We start from the raw sequence: 20,237 nt of genomic DNA, 5'->3' as shown, positions 1-20,237 counted from the left end.
CATATTGACAAAAATAAGTGTTTCGCCTTGGTGGTATTATGCAACAATCAGGTTATGCTGAAAGGGGTCACATAAACTTAAAGCAGAATCCAAACCGCTTATCGGCTTACATCCGAGAGAAATAGTCCTCCATTTCAACTCGAAACCAATACTAATGGGCCACAAATGCGACGTCTGCCGACTCACTCACGAAGGACTCCTGATTTAAAAAAAGTTGTACTGATCTTTACATAGGACAAAAAGATAAACAATTGCATAAGTGAAACCATTATACAGAATTACATATGGACAATTTCAAAGTACTGTAGAGCACAGAAGAACTAATTTAGTCCAAGTTAGTTCACTACGACTTTTATAAGTCCAAGTTAAAGAAATACAGCGACTTAATTTGCATATCAGTAAGAAAAGTTAATAAAGATATGAATTATTTGAGTTCAGTTTGGCCCTTATCCATTTATACATAAATAGATACCAAAGATACTTTTTATTTCAATAAATGCCTCTCATGGGGTTTGTATGACTCTCTCCCCAAAAGTACGGCATTTCGATGTATTTTATCAATAGTAAACATTATTAAAACAAACAATACTTAGAATTTTCCTTTGACTGCAACTGCATAACAATATTAACTATTAAAAAAATCACAAAAGAAACATTCATAAATTTATTTTAAAAAACAGTTGCTCTTGTACTGTAATCTTTTTGAGTCATGAATGGGCAATTTACGTCTGAATATAATACGAATAATATACGGAAGTGAAACGTGATAAACCCCAAATATGTGTTGTTCAAGATTTTACGAACACTTACACTTTTCGTTTTTTGGTTTAAACAAGTTGATTGTTTTGAAAAAAAAAAAAAAAAAACTGCTGGTTTAAACCAGCCAACCAATACTACTACTAATATAATAAGAATTTTATGAAAATTAAGAGACGGTTTTATGAAAAAATACAGTATGTATGTTATATAATGGCTCTCATTGTTCAACTATACGGAAGGAGTTATTTGTTTATAATCGTTTTATAGTGGGTACAGTAACAGGATAATATAGATTTAAGAGGAAAACAAGTCTTTACTTTGGCCATTTCATTCAATGAACCGATTCGTAACGAAATCAGAAAATAACGTGCCCTGCGGGGGTCTAACCCGCCTTCACTCGCTGACGTTCGCTCGGCAATACTATGTGAATTAAATACAAAACTTTGGCACAGGATGGAACCAACCTACCTACCAACCTATATATATATGGGCTAACAGGCAAGTTCTCAAAACCAGAACCGAAAGATCAAATCACTTAATCGAAGAATCGATAAAAATTAATGAAATGGCCACAGCAGGGATGGCAAACACCATGGTTTTTATTGAAAAAAACAAAAAACCAGTTTGTCTTTTTTTGGTTTAAACCCGGTTTTAATAATTTACTCTATGTATTTATATTAGATATGGACAGAAATTAGTTCGTTTCGCGTTGGTATTATTATGCAACAACAAGGTTATGCTGGAAGGGGTCACATAAGCTTAAAGCGGAATCCAAACCGCTTCTCGGCTTACATCCATGAGAAATTGTCTATTTGGACACAAATGCGATTGCCGACTCACTCACGAAGGACTCCTGATAAAAATACGTTGTACTGATCTTTACATAGGCCTAGTTGTTAATATAATTGTCAAGAGTCATTTCAGCTACTTAGGCAGTTGATAAATTTTACCAATTTCTATCAATATGTTTAAGCAACCTTGGATTCTTTATAAAACAACAGGCATTCATTCAAGTAGAAATATATAATTTGGTTTCATTTCGTATGTTTAGGCTTAAAATCCTTATGAAATACCAACGTTATCAGGGAAAAGATTTTTCGCTTAAAGAGACACCTCGAATCGCTACTTGGTTTACACTTGAAAGATGGGTTGTGGTTCGACCGAGAATTGAACACGGGACCCCTTGATTAAAAGGTGAAAAGTAGATACACATAATGCGGATGGTTTGATATGTGGAAACGTCACCATGAAGTTCACACGATTTAAACATTTTTCGGTTTTTTTTCTTAAACCAGTTGGTTTCTTTGAAAAAAAAAACAGCTGGTTTAAACCACCTCGGTTTAAACCAGGCAACTCTGGGACGAAGTAAAGACTTGTGAAATCTTTGATAAATGTGTGGAAAGAAATGTTTGACCTGTATTTCACTTTTGGGCAGCTGTCAAAAATGCAAAATGTACGGTAATTGACATACTGCTATCTCTCACACAGATCAAGTGTATGGAAATATAATAACTTTGAAAGGAATTTGTTTAGAATCAAAACTAGAAAATTAGGCCTATCTACCTACAAATCATCATTTGCAACTGCAGCTGTAGCTATAGAGAAATGAATAATCTAGGTATTCATTATTCTATGCTAGAGCTTAATATTTTAATTCATGCGCTATTAAAATCTATCATTTATGTACAAATAACTGCATTAACGATAGTCTAATTATCTCAATTAAGTTACATAAACCATGTAATATGTAAACACAGATGTGTTTATAGCATTATTAAAGTAACTATTTGGTTGCTTTCCCTTTGCATGCTGAGAACAACTTAAATATAGTAGGTTTGTTATTTGTGCAACATTTATATATTTCACTTGTAATATCACTAATTTGTCAATTACTATCAAGTAAATTATTAATAGATCAGCTCATAAATAAATTAACCTAAAAAAAAGCCTTTTAAAATTTGTTAGGTTATTTTACTAGAAATTGCCATGTTAAGCACACAAGTATACTAACGTAGTGTACATCCTCGCACACTACGCACTCGCAGACTTGTGAACTTGGACCTTTTGTCCCACACTAGGTGACGTCAGTACCGAAAATAAGCGTACTTCAAATGTGAACTTGTATCTTTTGGGCACGGCCTGACTCGGTAAGGTTCTAGATCACAGGTCCCTCTTCCCATTTAGCTGTAATAAAGAACGTGCCCTGCGGGGCTTTGGCCCATCTTCACACGCTGACTCTCGCTCGGCAATTCTATGTGAATTATTGCGACAAAAAAAAAAAAAAATCTAGCTACTAATTTATATAGAGGGACCTGTGTTCTACAACCTTCCCGAGCAGGCGTTAGCGGAGCTGAGTATATTTCTTTTGTTTAAACATTTGGTCATTTGCTTATACGACTAGTGCCTTTGTTCGCTTATCAACAAAGCGGGCATTTTAAAGTTTACCCACAATTTGAAGCCGCTTGTTGTAAAGGCTTTACTAACTGCTAACCAAGTGTATTACAATGAAATTTATTACTTTTTGCCGCCTCCCTAAATTATTTCTTCACTTAAGTGGTCAATGCATGTACAAATACTAACTAGCAACATAATTTGCTAGTAGTTCAAATAACCCCGATATATTCCAACAAATAAACACATTTGCTTTTTGAAGAGTATTATAATAGTACATTATCTAATGCAAGGTTAGGAGACAGAAATACTTACAATCACTTAAAAACCGAAACATACGAGTAATCAAACAAATGCCATTCAATATTTCGGTATTACACAAGCACACCGCTGAAACCCTGCTAGACTCACTGTCAGCGTTGCCAGGTTCTCAAAAAGCGAAAAACCATATGCAAGATAAGAATCGACCCTACTAGCCTCAGCCACAGATCAACATACCCTATCAGCAGAAGGACTATGCTTCATTCACTTTTTAAACAAACATTACATGGGCTGGCCAGCCGGGTGGGATGAGGGGTACGCGTCTACCCAGAAAACTGAATAGCAGGAATTCTTCCCCAAATATCTCGGCAAAATGATGAAATACTGGAATGGGAACGTCGATTGTCAATTAATAAGGTAATAGTATACAACAGTACCTCATGATCTGTGCTCGTGGATACTTCCTACTGTTGCACTACGTATAAAAATGATTTTATTACATTTAGAAGTAGTAAGAAGCATCCACGTGCACGTGACATGCGATATGTGTTTCAAATCCCCCACATATACTCATACACTACGTACAAGGGCACATTATTATTCTTCGCATACCATAAAACACAACGAAACGCAACGCAAACCGACGTACATTTTATTTTATATTACTCAGTAATTAATGAAAGTCGCCTTGTTACCTCATTTTCAAGTTCCTATATCCTCAATGAATAATCCTTAAAAGACTGCACTTCGTGAGTCCTCGCTAAATGATGAGGCACTGTCGTATACTATATCCATTAATAATTCCTGGAATTGAAAGGAATTACAGTTTCATTGAAGAAAATTCTGTAACAATTACCAGGGTATATAAATGAAGTACAGAAATTAGGTACGTCGAAAACTACCATAAAGCGTTTGCAGCATTCATTTGCAGCAAAAAGAAAATCTTGAAATATTTATATATTAAAATGCTGTGGATATTTATATATTTGTGGCAAACTCTTTTAACAATGATATCTCCGGAAAGCACAAGTTCTGGAAATATGCCGTTTTCACTGATCGTTTGTTAATTTTTGTGAAGGTTGTTGAGTTCTAATTGAATATTTTTTAAATGGCGTCAATTCTTTATTACATTTTTAAGGAGTACACGGAAGTATTGAAAATTTAAAAAGTAAAGCATCATATCCTACGAGTTATACATTCCAACACCGCGCATTTCTATACGAGGTTAATGTATTGTCCGTTCACTGTAGCTTGGCGCTGTGTTTTGACACAAAACCTGGCCAGCGAATCTTAGCATTCCTTCCCCTACTTTCCCCTTATAGCAGTTGTAACAGTGGAACTAACTCATCAATTTTAGCACTAGTAGGGTTTGGTATTTGCAAGTTGCGTAAATTTCGAAAGAGTTTACTTCTTCTCTAATCAGGACCGTAACTTGTGTGGGACAGGGGAGGGGCAACTTCCCCCCAGGGAGGTTCCCCGCCGTTCGAAGGGGCCCATTTGGAGACGAAATTTTCTTAATCCATATACAATACTAACATGAAATTATAAATGAAGCATCAAACAGTTTCACTACATTACATAAAGCAGCGCACAAAAGGTAAATAAAACAAAAGTGAGCCTTGTGCCCACTTCAGTAAGAAACGTCTATTATTAGGGGCCCTAGAAATAACATTTATTCGTATGGCTTTGAGATTTGTCAATGTTGTCCCCTTAATTAATTTGTCATGTATGGAATGGGCCCAAGGGCGTAAGTAACGGCCCCGCAGACCTTGCCGTGAGGGAGGGCCGACAGGCTCCGGGGGGCATAAATAGTAAGAAAAAGTTAGAAAGAGGGGGGAACAAGAATGAGAAAAACAACTTTTTCTAGGAGGCCCAAATACACATATTAATGCTTGCCCCCCAGAAAAAAAATATAAGTTACGGCGCTATCTCTAATGTGAATTTATTGGTACACTTCTGCTAATAGTTAACTATATCAGGTTGGTCTCTTTAAACCGGTTGGGCCGTGGAGAGAAACAATATTACAGGAGGATAGTATTCATATTTTAAGAAGGTGGGGAAAGGAGAGCAAGGATGAGAAAGATGAGAAGAAAGAAAGAAAGAGAATGAAAAAAACACTTCTACATTTACTTCATAATGAATTTAAACACACATAAACGAAAAAGGGATGTCGGAACCCACCACCATAATATTTGTGGAAGTGTTGACAACATAATATTCTGAAGGAATATATTTCCCGCCAATTCTGGGACCTCGGTGTTTGGCCCAATTCTGGCCTTGCAGCAGTGGCGGATCCAGGGGGCGATCATGGCGATTGCCCCCAGGAAAGGAACCTTTCTCATTTTAAATATTTAAATAAAACCCAATCCCAGAGTTTGGAGCTCTTAAAAATAGCTCTAAGTAGCAGTATTAAAACCCACCGCCCTCAAGAAGTCCGTCCTGGATCCGCCCCTGCCTTACAGAAGCTACTATCTAGTCATTCACCTCGTGGGACTGAGGAAAACCTTAATAAGAAATACCGGCCAGAGCCGCGTTCATGCCCACGCTCGATGTACCTATTTTAATGCCTTTTTTCGTGTTGCACAGTGTCTGGTAAGGGCACCCAAACAGGGCAAATGTGTACAGCTTTAAAATGTTTAACTGTTAAAATTCGCTTTATATTGTACTTTGAACACTTAATTCAATGTGTATTATATTCTTCTTACAGCAGCATGGTTTATTTCCTAATACTTTAAGTCTATGGTTGTTAGTATTTATAATTATTGCATCATACTAATCCTTCTCAAAGCTCGTTCAATTAGTATGAAATTCTACACTTAGCAGTTTGCAACATTGCAAACCTTCACCAACAGGCAATATGTGGGGAGAATATTTCCACCTATACTCGCATCGAAATTCCCAGCCCTTGTTTACAATCAGTACAATATGTTTCTGTCGCCTTATCATGAAAACAACGCTGTCCAGCGAACCTAACAGTCTTCGCTACCTCTGTTTATTGTTTACAACACAAACTGCCATCTTCCAATATTGCCAGGCGTACAAGGTTTTCGCACACTTTCGAACAAGAACACTTGTACAAAATTGAGTGTGCATTATATGTAAGATTGTATTACATAATAACTAACTCAATTTTTCATAACGTTAATATCTCAGTCATCTCAAAAGCAGCAATTTATGTAGTAATGGCACTTGGTCCATGACTGTGCAGAAGTAGGTACATTCGGTTCGGAGATTCATGTGCCTGGCAACCATGAATTAACCATGTAGGGGTGAGAAGCAAGGTTTTGACGCTCGCACTACAATTGTTGTTTGTAAACAATCTTCCATCCTAGAGTGAACAGACAATATCTCTCCAGCGTTTGCTTCAAGGTCAAATGATAATGAAAAACGAAACATAACTATTTCTCCAGTGTAAGATCAATCCAGTGGCGGAGCCAAGGGAGGGCCTGGGGGGGCAGACCACCTTGCTCAAATTCTTGGCCCTCTAGTGGCCCCCATACACAGTGATACTGCTATAGGTCGTCAAACGGTGAATTGATAGAGGCCTCCAGTGAAACTACTACCAAAACATCTCTCGACAACAAAGTTACCAACTGCAGAATACCGCACGTTGCAATATGGGGCGTTTACACTTGGTCGATTTAGTCGCACGACTAAATCGACTCGCTGCATTTGCCACTAAATCGAAGCAACTAGGCCGAATCAGATCGAAGGATGTGTTCAATTATTTCAACCACAGAAAATAAAACGTCTTTCAATTCAGTTGCCAGTCGATTAGTCGCCTTCGATCAACAAGCGATTAAGTTGAAGTCCCGTTTACACGGTCGATTAAGTTGAAAGTGACGTCAATTCAACTGAATCGAACGCAAATCGACTAAGTGTAAACGCCCCATAAAGTCTGCGTTCCGAGTAAAACACTCCAGGCTCGTTTTTGTTTGTAGTACAGCAATATTTAATTCATCAAAACCTGTATGGTGCATGCATTGATCTTACCATCTGATCGTTCCTTTTAACCTTTGTCCCTTATCTGGTTATTTTCTTTGTTTTCGACAAAGGAAAAAAAGCACAGTGAATCTGCATTCTTATTCACTTCGATGTTGAAAGTCATATAAAAACAGGAGAGCTTACAAATAGCATGCACTGCAGTAAAATGTTACACTTGTGTTGGACGAAAGAAGTCTTCGTGCACTAAGTAATTAATTTCCATTGATTATGGTGACATAGAACAAATGCGTAGCATCCATTAAATAATTAGGAAAATCATATTCACGGGGAAATTAAATGTCGACTAAAAGCAGGGAATTCGTGTTACTATTCGGTTCAAAATCTCTTGTCGTCGCGAATTCTGTCGAGGAATTTGGAGCTTAAAATATACAAAACGATAATCATGCCTGTTGTTCTGTATGGCTGCGAAACATGGTCACTTACTCTGAGGAAAGAACATAGACTGAAAGTATCTGAGAACAAGATCCTGAGACGAATATTCGGACGTAAGAGGAACGGGAATGGGGAATGGCGGAAACTTCATAACGAGGAACTACATAATTTATATGGTTTACCCAACATTGTTAGGGTCGTCAAGTCTAGGAGGCTTAGGTGGGCGGGTCATGTAGCTAGAATGGAAGAAAGTAGAAACGCTTTCAAATTCTTAACTGGAAGACCAATTGGAAAACGACCATTAGGAAGACCTAGGCGCAGATGGGAGGACAATAATAAGATGGATCTCGCAGAGATTGGAATACAAAGTAGAAACTGGATGCAGTTAGCTAAGGATAGAAGTCAGTGGAGAGCTTTTGTGAACGCGGCATTGAACCTCCGGGTTCGATATGCCATAGAGTTAGTTAGTTAGTTAAAAGAAGAGAGCAAAAGTTTTCATTATTTCTGCCATTCTCTCTGTTGTTCGTATCCCAATCGTTCGAGAAAATTAAGATACTGAATAATACCAACATGTACTATTTGCTACTGATACTGGTTCTCCTTTTCGACAACCTTCTAGTCTTGTCTCTCGTACGTCTAGTTTCCTAACGTTCTTGGCCGTTGACAACTCAGTAGAAACTTTCTGCTGCGATGTTATCTCCAAGAAAAACGAAGTCAGCGCTTGGTGGACCTATACTATAACTAAAGCCTGGGGAAATGAGGCTAACAAAAATAAGTGATTCTTTATAAATAAATCGTTCAGGAGTATTTTCTTTTAAACGATTTTAACTGTAGCTTAATCCCAAAACTGCTACTACTAAAGAAATTCCAAAATATATCACAGAGACAGATTACTAACTATCAGGTAAGATACACCTTTGTCGCGGCAGTAATGCTATTTTGTGTAAAAGTGGTAGTTACCCCCATAATCAGGTTGTATCCTCCCGTTATTTAATGTTTAGTAATCAGAGATATATCTGTCAGTAATCAGAGATAATCAGAGATATATAATCAGAGAACACAGATATATCAGGAGTTGTGGGGCTGGTCCACAGATATTCCATTCAGTAAGTTCAGTCAGTGAATACCCATTTTTATCAGATTTATACTTGTTCTCCGTCAAAATATGCATATCTGAGAAAATTAAGCATTAAGCATTTCTAAGAAAATTACATTGTAGGAATTATGCAGAACAGTAAATCAGTGGTGAAATGAATTTTCAACAAGTTATACTAATTAATGCCCCTCCTTCAAATCTAATCTCAAAACTAAACAATATTAATTTAGCATCGGCTACTGGATAGTAGCATTAAGTTATTTCAACTACATTTGAATTTATTTTAAAACTTTGAAATGTCCGAGACTCAGAGGATAGAAACGAGAGAAATGAGTCAATAGGACCAGGATTCTTCCTAGTGACACCGAGGAAGAATCCTGGTAATCTTCACAGTCGAAATATTTATCCACGAGGGATCGATCACACCATCTTCCAAATGTTAAGCTGATGTTCTACCGCCGAGCTTTGGCCATTCGGTGTGCGTGTGAAGTGTTTATGTATTTGAATTCACGTCAAATTCTAAAAACAAGGAAAGTAAACAAACGAAAGAAAGAAAAAGGTCACGTATACTTCTTTTGCTGTAAGGAGTCCCGATTGAAATGTCTGTTCTAACACTGTTTGATATTAGGGAAAGGAAAACACATTTTCTCTTTTTTGCTTTAAAGAATGTTCACCTCATCATTTCAATAAAGTAAAGGCACATTCATTACTCATTTTTGGAGCTCTAGGATAAAAGTAAAAAAAATAATTGAACTACGACCAGATCAAAACAAAATGCTGCAACCGGGGTAGTTGTCCCGGACGCCAGCAAACTAATCTGTGTGTTTATTGGTGTAGATGTAAATGAAGGGGATACTAATTGCAAAATTTGCCCTGGGCACCAAATGTCTAGTTTCGTAACTGATTAGGCTACCATATTTTTAGAGCGTGAAATCGGGACATTTTTCTGAAATACTGAGAATACATGATAATTATTAGCAGTTTACTTTAAAATGGAACTTAAACTTCAAGAGCAAGTCTTAAAATCTAAAGTGGGCTGTTACGGCACATCAGTGTCCTGTTGGAGTTCAGTTCCTATTTCTTTGCGACATTTGTCTCTTAAGAACATTTGTCCTTGTCCATCACTTTTTACTTTATTATTATTATTATTAATACAATTTATCTACCAAACAACTATTTATATTATTATGCGGCATTAAACCAAATCTGGAATTTGTAATTTTTATTTACTTCCATCATTCCATCCGGCAAATTAGTGTAATCTGTACAAGAACGAATGTTTTCGCGCTTGTAAAATTTGAGATGACTGCTGCCATGCTATAACGTTGAGTTTCGCCTTATCTCAAGTAGATGTCGACATATCGGAAGGTTTGATTCTTGTAGATACATTAGTTCAAACGCTGTCGAAGATGAGGACAGGAGAATATGACACTCAACGAACAACATTCAAACATATTTATCAAAAATGTTTGGAGATATGCAAAGAAAATGGTCTTGAAATTCCAAAGCCGGAAACAGATAAATTATAGGGGTTCCTCGTGGAAACGAACTAGACATTCGACATCGAAATATCACAAATTCAGTTTGGATGAATCTCTTCATTGGAGGCAGAAAACGAATTTTCTAAAGATGATATACTAAGAAACATTTTTCTGCCTACTATTGATAAGGCAATCACAGACGGAAAAACGCTTTGAATCATGTAGCAAAATCATTGGATCAATCACCACTCTACATTCAAAAAGTGAAAACTTTCTAAATTACATTATGGAGCCTATGGCCCAGTATTATGGAAGTGATCTGGAAATATTCAAATGTGAACTCAAAATCCTCCCAAACACAATTAAGTTGTATGAAAACGAGAGAAAACCAAAGATGATTTCTTGATGAATTTCGTTGATCTTTGCGTCTACAAAAACGCATTCCTAGGAACCTACAAGCCAGATATAATCTCTGTCACTATATCAGTTTCTAATGCTACATGTGAAAGGCCATTCTCATGTTTGAAAAGATTAAAGACATATACGCAATTCAATGACTGATAGGTTGAAAAATTTAGGATTACTTTATATTGAAGAAAATTGTTAAATCGTTAGATATTGAAAAAATTGCTGATAAGTTTGCTGCCGCTCAGAAAAATAGAAAGATCCTCTTTTAAGTAGAGGCATAAACCTATAAGTCATTTTCTTTACCAGTAAAAGTGTATTTCCCTGCTTCCACTTAAATCACCAGCCATACATATTTTAAACGCCATGATTAAATAACTACTTATAGAAATCAATTGTGTTCATGTGTCTAGTTGTTTGAGGTAGTAAATTCTTACATTTTCACTGTAAAAGAGTAAAATCATGAACAACAATGATAAAACATTCAACTTGAACACACACACACACACACACACACACACACACACATATATATATATATATATATATATATATATATATATATATATATATATATATATATATATATATATATATATATATATATATATATATATTGTAAAATTTTGTGTAGTTTTGTCTCATATATAAGGATGAGGTAGAGCTGTTAATAAAAAGAGCGTCCGGAATCGACTCCCACTACCAGTATTTTTATTATAAAAAGTTCCTCTATAAAAGTATTTTTACAAAATACTATACAAATTGATTTCTCTATAATCAGGGTGAGTATAGGTGGTCTTTGACCGTAGGTCGCAGACAGGATCTCCAACAGAGCCCTGTAGCAGGCTAAGAGGAGTGGAATTAAGGGACCAATGCTCCGTAGCAAGCAGAGGCGGATTAAGTGACCAACAGAGCCCCGTAGCAGGCTAAGCGGCTGAGGTTAGGATTACCAGACAGAGCCCCGTAGCAGGCTAAGCCAGGAGATAGGATAGGCGTAGCCCCGTAGCAGACTAGAGGCCTGGGGTTAAGTTACTCCATGAGTCCCGTAGCAGACTAAAGGATGGTCACCAGAAAACTGGTCCTGAGCTGGATTCTTCTGTCCAACTTATAGCGTCCCTTGGGTGGCGGTGGCGCTGCTGCTTCAATTTAGTCTTCTGCTCCGTAGGAGGGGCTAAACGTCGTCTGCAGGTGATTGCAGGTCCCCATGGTGGAAGTTCCTCTTGATGAAGCACGAGGTGATGTTTATAAAAACTTGATGCGTGAATTTGTTTGTAAACAACTTCACATGGGATATTACACCCCCTGGCTTGTTTAAAAATAAGCCGAAGGGTTATTTTTGTTTATGTGATAGTTGGCAACACTGAGGAATCACATGCTAAAAAATCACTGAGCACTAAACACTTGTGGCACTGAAATAAATAACTTTTTCGGAGCAGTAATGTGGTAGGGGAATAGAGCACTAAACAGGTAGTCCCTATAGCACTAAACAGGTGGCGAGATGAAATTTCTATGCGGGTCGTTCTAGATTTGTTTGGTAACGAGCGAAGACGACGATATAATATGTATAAAATTATAAGATTTAGAAGTACTAAAAAAGCTACAATTGACACGGAGATATAAAGGTAATTTATATTAGAAAGTTCGTGATTCGAACGGCGTGATTTCTTGGTCACCCTGTATAAGGTGCAAAAGTTTGTAAAATATATGCACTAAAGATATGTATTTCAATAAAATAATCCAATTTTAAATGCCAATGAATCCTGATCACCCTGTATAATGTAAGTGTGGTCCTGACTTTTGGAACATCCTGTATAATATTCAAGTTGCATAATGTCGGTGACAATATATAGTTCACAGAGGAAAAGAAGAAAATATCGATGAAAATGTAGAATTATAGGTTAGCTGTCCTTGTAAAAGATCAGTTACCTTTTAAATGCGGAAATGCAATTCTCAGCATTCTTTCAGTCCACCGTAAAATAATGATTCAGCTTTTTATAAAACAAAGAGGAAATGAATGTTTGCATCGTAATGAAAAGTGTCTTTATCTGCTGAAGTCGTGTCTCTGTATTTTCCTTCTTCCTAGTGGTGAGTACTGTATGTTTTTTTCGCTCGTGTAGAAAAGAAAAAGAAGTTATTTATTCTTGTTCTATATCTTCTCTATCTCCATAAAATGGCTTAATTCTATCTATTGAGATTTCTTGTATTTTCTGCCGGAAAGAATTTGGAAATTCTATCTTATAAAGGTTAGGATTCAGTCTATCCAGGATTTGAACGGGTCCCACGTAGGAAGCTGAGAAGCTCTCCGGCACTCCTATTTGCCGATTAGGAAAGTAGACCAGTACTTTTTGTCCCTTTTGAAATTGAGTTTATCGGTGTCTGCTGTCGAAATACTTTTTCTGCTTATTATAGCTAGCGATCAAGTTATTCTGTACACTCTCGCGTATTTTATTCAAATGTTGTTTGTTGACACATAATGTTGGAGTTGACGCTAACGCAATATCAGAGATGGTCTTAGGCTCATATCCATACATGAGGAAAAAAGCTGAATATTTAGTTCCGGTTTGTACGAATGTATTAATTGCGAATATAATATATGGTATCAGGTTCGGCCAAAGATTTTGGTTTTCTTGACGAAAAATTTAAGTGCATTCTGTATTGTCTTGTGGAATGTTTCCACTATGCCTAGGTTTTTATGGTCGTATGCGGGGCAAAATTTAAATTCAAAGTTATAGCATTTTGCCAAATTTTGCAGCCTCTTAGCGCTATGTACTGGATTTCTATCCAGATATAAATATGAAAAAGGTCCGAATTTGAGTATGATGTCATATATAAGAAGTTGTTCAATTTCTTCCGCTGTTATGTTGTCCACAACCCTGTTCACACAATATCTTGTGGACATTTCTATGGCCACTAATGTGTGTTTAAATTGTCCATTTCCCACTGCTACTTTTTCCAATAGAATCATATTGCCAAGCTGTTGCGATCGGCTTAGGTGGGTGATGGAGTAATTGACCCGCTGGTTTAACTGGTAATTTCTTGAATTTCTGGCATAAAATGCATGTCTTAATTCTGTTGGCAATGTACGCTTTCATATTAGGAAAGTAGTATTTCCTAAGCGCCGAATGATGTATTTTGGTATATCCAAAGTGTGGTGCCATGGGGTTATTATGTAAGGCATCAAACTACTTACTTAATAAAGATTTCGGCACACAAAGTAAATATAGCAGTCCTAATTGGGGATGCTTCTGTGTTCTGTATAATATCCCGTGTTTTAGAGAAAAATATTTGGCGGCCCAAAAAGTAGACACCTTATTAGGTTTCTTATTTTCCAATACAGTAATAATGTCAGAGAATGAAGGATCTTTCCTTTGTTCTTCTGCTAAATTTGGTAGGATTATAGGTTGTTCAATTTTGGAAAGTAGTGTCTAAAGAATGGGATGCAAATACTTTAGCATCTTCTGTGTTCGAGAAGTTGTCAACTTCTTGTTTTTCTTCCTGTTTAATTTCTTGTTTATCCTCTAAACGACTAAAGATATCCGCTGGGTGTAATTGACTTTTAATATGTTGTATTTCGAAATAGTAGTCTGCTAAGAATATTTGGGTAGCGACTAAATTTTCCAACTTTGTCCGCCTGTGTTGTGAGATATGTCAAGCATTTGGCGTCTATAAATAATTTAAATCTTCTATTTAGTAGGAAGTATCTAAATTTTCTCAAAACGTAAATTAAGGCGTACAGCTCTTTTTGCCAAGTGGATACTTTCCTTTCACTTGGTGTAAAACGTCTACTAGCATAGGCAACAACACGTTCTTGTTTCGTTTTATGGTTATAACCTGCTAATAAGCCTCCTGTGGAGATAGAGGAAGCGTCGGTAGACACGCGTATTTCCAATGAGGGATCGAAGTGAAACAAAGATGGCGCGTGTATGATGTCCGTCTTAAGTTTCTCAAATAATTCGTCATGCAGAGAGGTACATTTAAATTTTGAATTCTTGTCTAAAAGGCACTGAAATGGTTCTATTTTTTTTCCGAGAAATTTTTGATATGTGCTCTTAAATAGGAGAATAATCCTAAAAGGCATTTCAGAGTTCTTTTAGTAGTTGGTTTCTTAAAATTTCGAATCTTGTTAGCGATTTGGGGTGAAATCTTAATTTTTTTCCCACTAACTGTGAAGCCTAAAACGTCCAATTCTGTGTATAGTAAGTGGGTCTTCTTTGGACTGGCACGAAAATCATGCTTTCTTAATCTTTTAAAAAGTAATTCTAAATCCGATAACTGTTGTTTCCAATTTTTACTTCCTATGACCAAATCATCAGCAAAGGCAGTTATACGGGGTGGTAAGCCCTCTAAAAGCATGCGTACAGCTATACTGAGTCCGGCGGCGGAACTGGAGTGACCCATGGTACACCTCTGGAATTTATATGCCTTTCTAGTATGGTTGACCTCAAAAGTCATGTATTTTTGGCTTTTGGGATGCAACAATAGCTGGAAATATGAAGATTTTATGTCAATGGTGGATATACAGGCTTTTCCTCTTAAAACGCGTAGAATATCCTCCGTATTTTGAAATGGAATGCTCAAATAATGTGAGAACTTATTGCAAGCTTGGAGGTTCAAAACTAGCCGGAATTCCGAAGTCCCGGGCTTTTTCACAATGATCAATGGCAATGAAAACGAACTATCGCTAGTTTCCTTGATAATATTAGCGTCTAAGAGTTGCTTAATTTGTAAGTCAATTTGAGGTCTTACTGCTAATGGAACCGGAGGAGATCTTTGATGAAAGGATGCTCCTTTGTCTATCTTTATTTTATGTATATAACCTCGGAAATATCCAATATCTATTGGTGTGTAGGAAAAAACATCTCTGTATTTAAAGAGTAAATCTTGTACGGCTTTCTTTTTCTCTTCTGATAAATTCGGGTTTATGTCAAACAAATTAATATCAAAAAAGATTTTGTTTCTTCTAATCGATCCTGAATTTCTTTTTCTGATCTGTAAAAAGTTTCGTCATCATGGCCACTATCTGGACAATTACCCTGTAAATCTATTTCTTGAAGGTTCTCTTCTACGTATGCTACAGGTGTGTTCTTTGCTAGTGTTATCGGCCTGTTTGTAGGATTCGATATTAATAGAGTGAGGTTATTTTTAGGTACTTTGGTAGGCAATGTTTGCAGACCATGCCTGTCTAATAAATTCTCTAATGGAGAAATGAAAAAATGTTTGTGTTTCTTCTGCTGATTTTTAATACTAATAGGTAAAAAGAAATGTGTCCTGGCAGCTATAGTGACTTTTCTGGTTGTGAAAACATCAGCCGATTTGCATTGCCTAATTGTATTCATGGCACTAGCCGATAGTTTTTCCTGAGTATTAATCTCCCTTGGATACTGTGGAGGTCTAGGTTTTTTATACACTGACAGTGTATGATTTTGCAAATCGATCTTTGCTTGCAATCGGTTTAAAATATCCTCGCCAAATAGAGGTAGAAAGTCTCCATGTTCTAAGATTCTGAAGTAATGTGAGAATGTCGTTGAGCCCAATCTAAATTTAATTAAAGCTATGTATCGTAGATTTATAATAGAATTCTCAATTCCTCTCAAATTAGTGTTAAAAGGGATTAATTTTGTATTAGGAGGAATGGCTAATCTAGGCCAGAGAGACAACGAACTTCCGATATCAATAATTACAGGATATTTTTCTCTATTAACCGATACATTAACTAATAATTTATGGTCTTGATTTAACATGTTAACACTTTCTCTTCTTTCCGACAAAAGAGCCACTGCATATAGCGATGTGTTCCCTATCATCTGATGTTCTTTTCTATCTATGTTTTCGGCTCCCAGAACATTTTCTTGTAAGGGTCTGTCCTGGGGCACGTCTATACGGTACGTTTCCCTGTTGTTGTGTATTTTTAAAACATACGCTGGAAGTATGTCCTCTCTTATAGCATGTCCCACATACAGTGACAGTTTCCGGTATAGGCCTATCATTATTGTTATTATCAGGGTTGGCAAAAACCATGGTTTTTATTAAAAAAACAATAAAACCGGTTTTTTTGGTTTAAACCAGGTTTTTTTGGTTTAAACCAGGTTTATTTGGTTTAAATAATTTGCTTTATATATTCATATCATATATGGACAGAAATAAGTTTGTTTCGCCTTGATGTTATTATGCAACAGCCGGGCTATGCTGGAAGGGGTCACATAAGTTCAAAGCGGAATAAAAACTGCTTCTCGAGTTACATCCGAGAGAAATTGTCCTTCATTTGAACTCGGAACCAGGACTAATTGGTCACAAATGCGATATGTCTGCCGACTCACTCACGAAGGAATCCTGATAAAAATACGTTGTACTGATCTTTACATGCTTCTTAATATAACTGTCAAGAGTCATTTCAGTAGGACAAAAAGATAAACAGTTGCACAAGTGAAACCATTATACAGAATCACATGTGGACAATTTCAAAGTACTACGGAGTACAGAAGAACTAATTTAGTTCAAGTTAGTTAACAACGACTTTTATTGGTCCAAATCAGAGAAATACAACGACTTAATTTGCATATCAGTAAGAAAAGTGAATAGAGATACGTATTATTTGAGTCCACTTTGGCTCAGACTCATTTATACATAAAATAGATACCAAAGATACTTCTCATTTCACTAAATGCCTCTCGTGGAGTCTATATGACCCCCCTCCCCCCCACACACAAAAAGTACGGCATTGCGATGTATTTTATCAGTAGTAAACATTGAAACGAAACAATGTTTAGAATTTTTCTTTGATTGCAATTACATAACAATAATAACAACTACAAAAAAATCACAAAACAAACATTTATAAACTTATACAAAAAAAAGAAGTTGCTTTTGTAGTATAATCTTTTTGAGTAATGAATGGGGAATTAAGGTCTGAATATAATACGAATAATATATGGGAGTGAAACGTGATAACCCACAAATGTGTGTTCATCAAGATTTTACAAACACTTACACTTTTACGAACATTTCTCGTTTTTTGGTTTAAACCAGTTGGTTTTTTTGAAAAAACCAGCTGGTTTAAACCTTGGTTTAAACCATGGTTTAAACCAACTTGGTTTAAACCAGCCAACCCTGGTTATTATTATTGTGTTTAGGACCATACTTTCTCCCATTTTTCTGGTGGTTCTGATTATTATTTGTGTTTTTCGGTTTATGATTATTACGGCCGTCTTTTTTAAATTGTGAGGCTTTCATAGCATTCTGGGTCACCAAAAGTGATAGTTCGGCCATCTGGTTTGCTAATTTAGAAAAGTCTAACGAATTAGTTATATTAGAATTACTAGAAGTGCTAGGCGCCGGGGGGTCGGGCGGGGGATTCTGGTTCGCGGTTTGGTGGGAGGAACTTGTAGGTATTTGATTTGTTGTGTAGCTTGTAATTGTGGTGCAGAAGGTGCAGGGAACATAGGAGGAGGTTGTTGATATTGACTCCAATTATGCGCTGGATTATATAACGGATATGTGATTTGTTGTTGTTGCTGGTGAACAGGAAAGGAAGCGCCAGCGATCGGTCTCGAATGTAAATTGCTGACGTGTATTTTGTTCGCACAGCGAATAAAAAGCCTGTTGTAGCTCAACATAATCACGTTTCTTCATCAAGTCATTTGCTTTTTCTAAATTATGTAAGTGAGTCTGTAGAGCCAGAACGGTTGTAGAGTATTCTAATGTTATTTTTTGAAAAAAAAATTCTGCAAACCTAATGATAAGTAATTGATTTTCTGTTCCTCGCTGGCCTGAGGTAAAACTTGCCTAACTACTCTTAATTTCCTAAGAAAGTAAGCATCTATAGGTTCATTTTCCCCTTGCTGAACCTGGAAAATTTCAAATTCTGCCTTATACGCTGGAAGTTTCGGCCTGCTCAAATCTATTAATTTGTCTTTTAATTGATCATAATTTAGTGTGTCCAATTGATTCTGAGCTTTTAATTGCAAAACTAAATCCAGAGCGACATCCTGCAGATACATAGTTAACAGCTCTTTCTTCTTGTGTTCGTTCCACGAATGTAATAATGCAAGATGGTCAAAGAGCATAAAGAACCGTCACATGACCCGAGTATTTAGTAAGGTGTGGTATATTAAAGGAAAGACGCGAATTCTGCTCCATATTAAAATGTTTTCTGGAAAAGTGTTTTTACCAGTTCTAGTTTGAGGTATAAACAAATTCAGTTCACTAAAAGCACTAACACTTCCGGTTAATAAAAATACTGTCCGGTAGGGGAGTATTCCGAACTTATTCTGAGCCGGTCAAGCCTCTACCATGTAAAACTTTGTGTAGTTCTGTCTCATATATAAGGATGAGGTAGAGCTGTCAATAAAAAGAGCGTCCGGAATCGACTCCCACTACCAGTATTTTTATTATAAAAAGTTCCTCTATAAAAGTATTTCTACAAAATACTATACAAATTGATTTCTCTATAATCAGGGTGAGTATAGGTGGTCTTTGACCGTAGGTCGCAGACAGGATCTCCAACAGAGCCCCGTAGCAGGCTAAGAGGAATGGAATTAAGGGACCAATGCTCCGTAGCAAGCAGAGGCGGGTTAAGTGGCCAACAGAGCCCCGTAGCAGGCTAAGCCAGGAGATAGGATAGGCGTAGTCCCGTAGCAGACTAGAGGCCTGGGGTTAGGTTACTCCATGAGTCCCGTAGCAGACTAAAGGATGGTCACCAGAAAACTGGTCCTGAGCTGGATTCTTCTGTCCAACTTAGCGCGTCCCTTGGGTGGCGGTGGCGCTGCTGCTTCAATTTCTTCTTCTCCTCCGTGGGAGGGGCTAAACATCGTCTGCAGGTGATTGCAGGTCCCCCTGGTGGAAGTTCCTCTTGATGAAGCACGAGGTGGTGTTTATAAACACTTGATGCGTGGATTTGTTTGTAAACAACTTCACATGGGATATTACAATATATATATATATATATATATATATATATATATATATATATATATATATATATATATATATATATATATATATATATACATATATATATATATAGTGGCGGATCCAAGGGGAGGGCTATAGGGGCTATAGCCCCCCCTTGACGCTTAGCTTTACACTGGATAAAATGGGCTTCAATCCTGTTTTATACTGGATAAAACGGCAAGCTATAGTTTAGCCCCTCCCTTGATCATATCCTGGATCCGCCACTATATATATATATATATATATATATATATATATATATATATATATATATATATATATATATGTGTGTGTGTGTGTGTGTGTGTGAATAATTTTTTTTTCATTGGAGATGGCCCCCTCAAAATTTTCTTGGTCCCTTCATTGGCCCCCTGAAAAAATTCTAGCTACGCCACTGGATCAATTTTTTATTGTTTGGAGTGTTTGGCCCAATGAACACCATATAGCCTATCACTGACATTATAATTAAGTGTGTGTGTAATGTGTTTGCTCATTACATAGTGCATGGACGAAGAAAG

At 36.7% G+C, this 20,237-nt stretch overlaps 1 protein-coding gene across 1 annotated transcript in view; it reads right to left on the bottom strand.

Moving 5' to 3' along the window:
• Positions 1-3,618, bottom strand: part of LOC145675533 (heterochromatin-stabilizing protein CFDP1-like) — a 67,602-nt gene extending 63,984 nt beyond the window's left edge. Inside the window, exon 1 of the mRNA XM_081746020.1 lies at positions 3,466-3,618. The gene's annotated coding sequence lies outside the window, so the exon portion shown is untranslated. The remainder of the gene's footprint in view (positions 1-3,465) is intronic.
• Positions 3,619-20,237: the final 16,619 nt, after the last annotated feature.

This window comes from Thermobia domestica, chromosome 18 (genome assembly GCF_964235325.1).
Source record: "Thermobia domestica chromosome 18, izTheDome1.hap1.1, whole genome shotgun sequence".
Classification (NCBI taxonomy): Eukaryota; Metazoa; Arthropoda; class Insecta; order Zygentoma; family Lepismatidae; genus Thermobia; species Thermobia domestica.
This window is presented reverse-complemented; position numbering and strand designations above follow the sequence as displayed.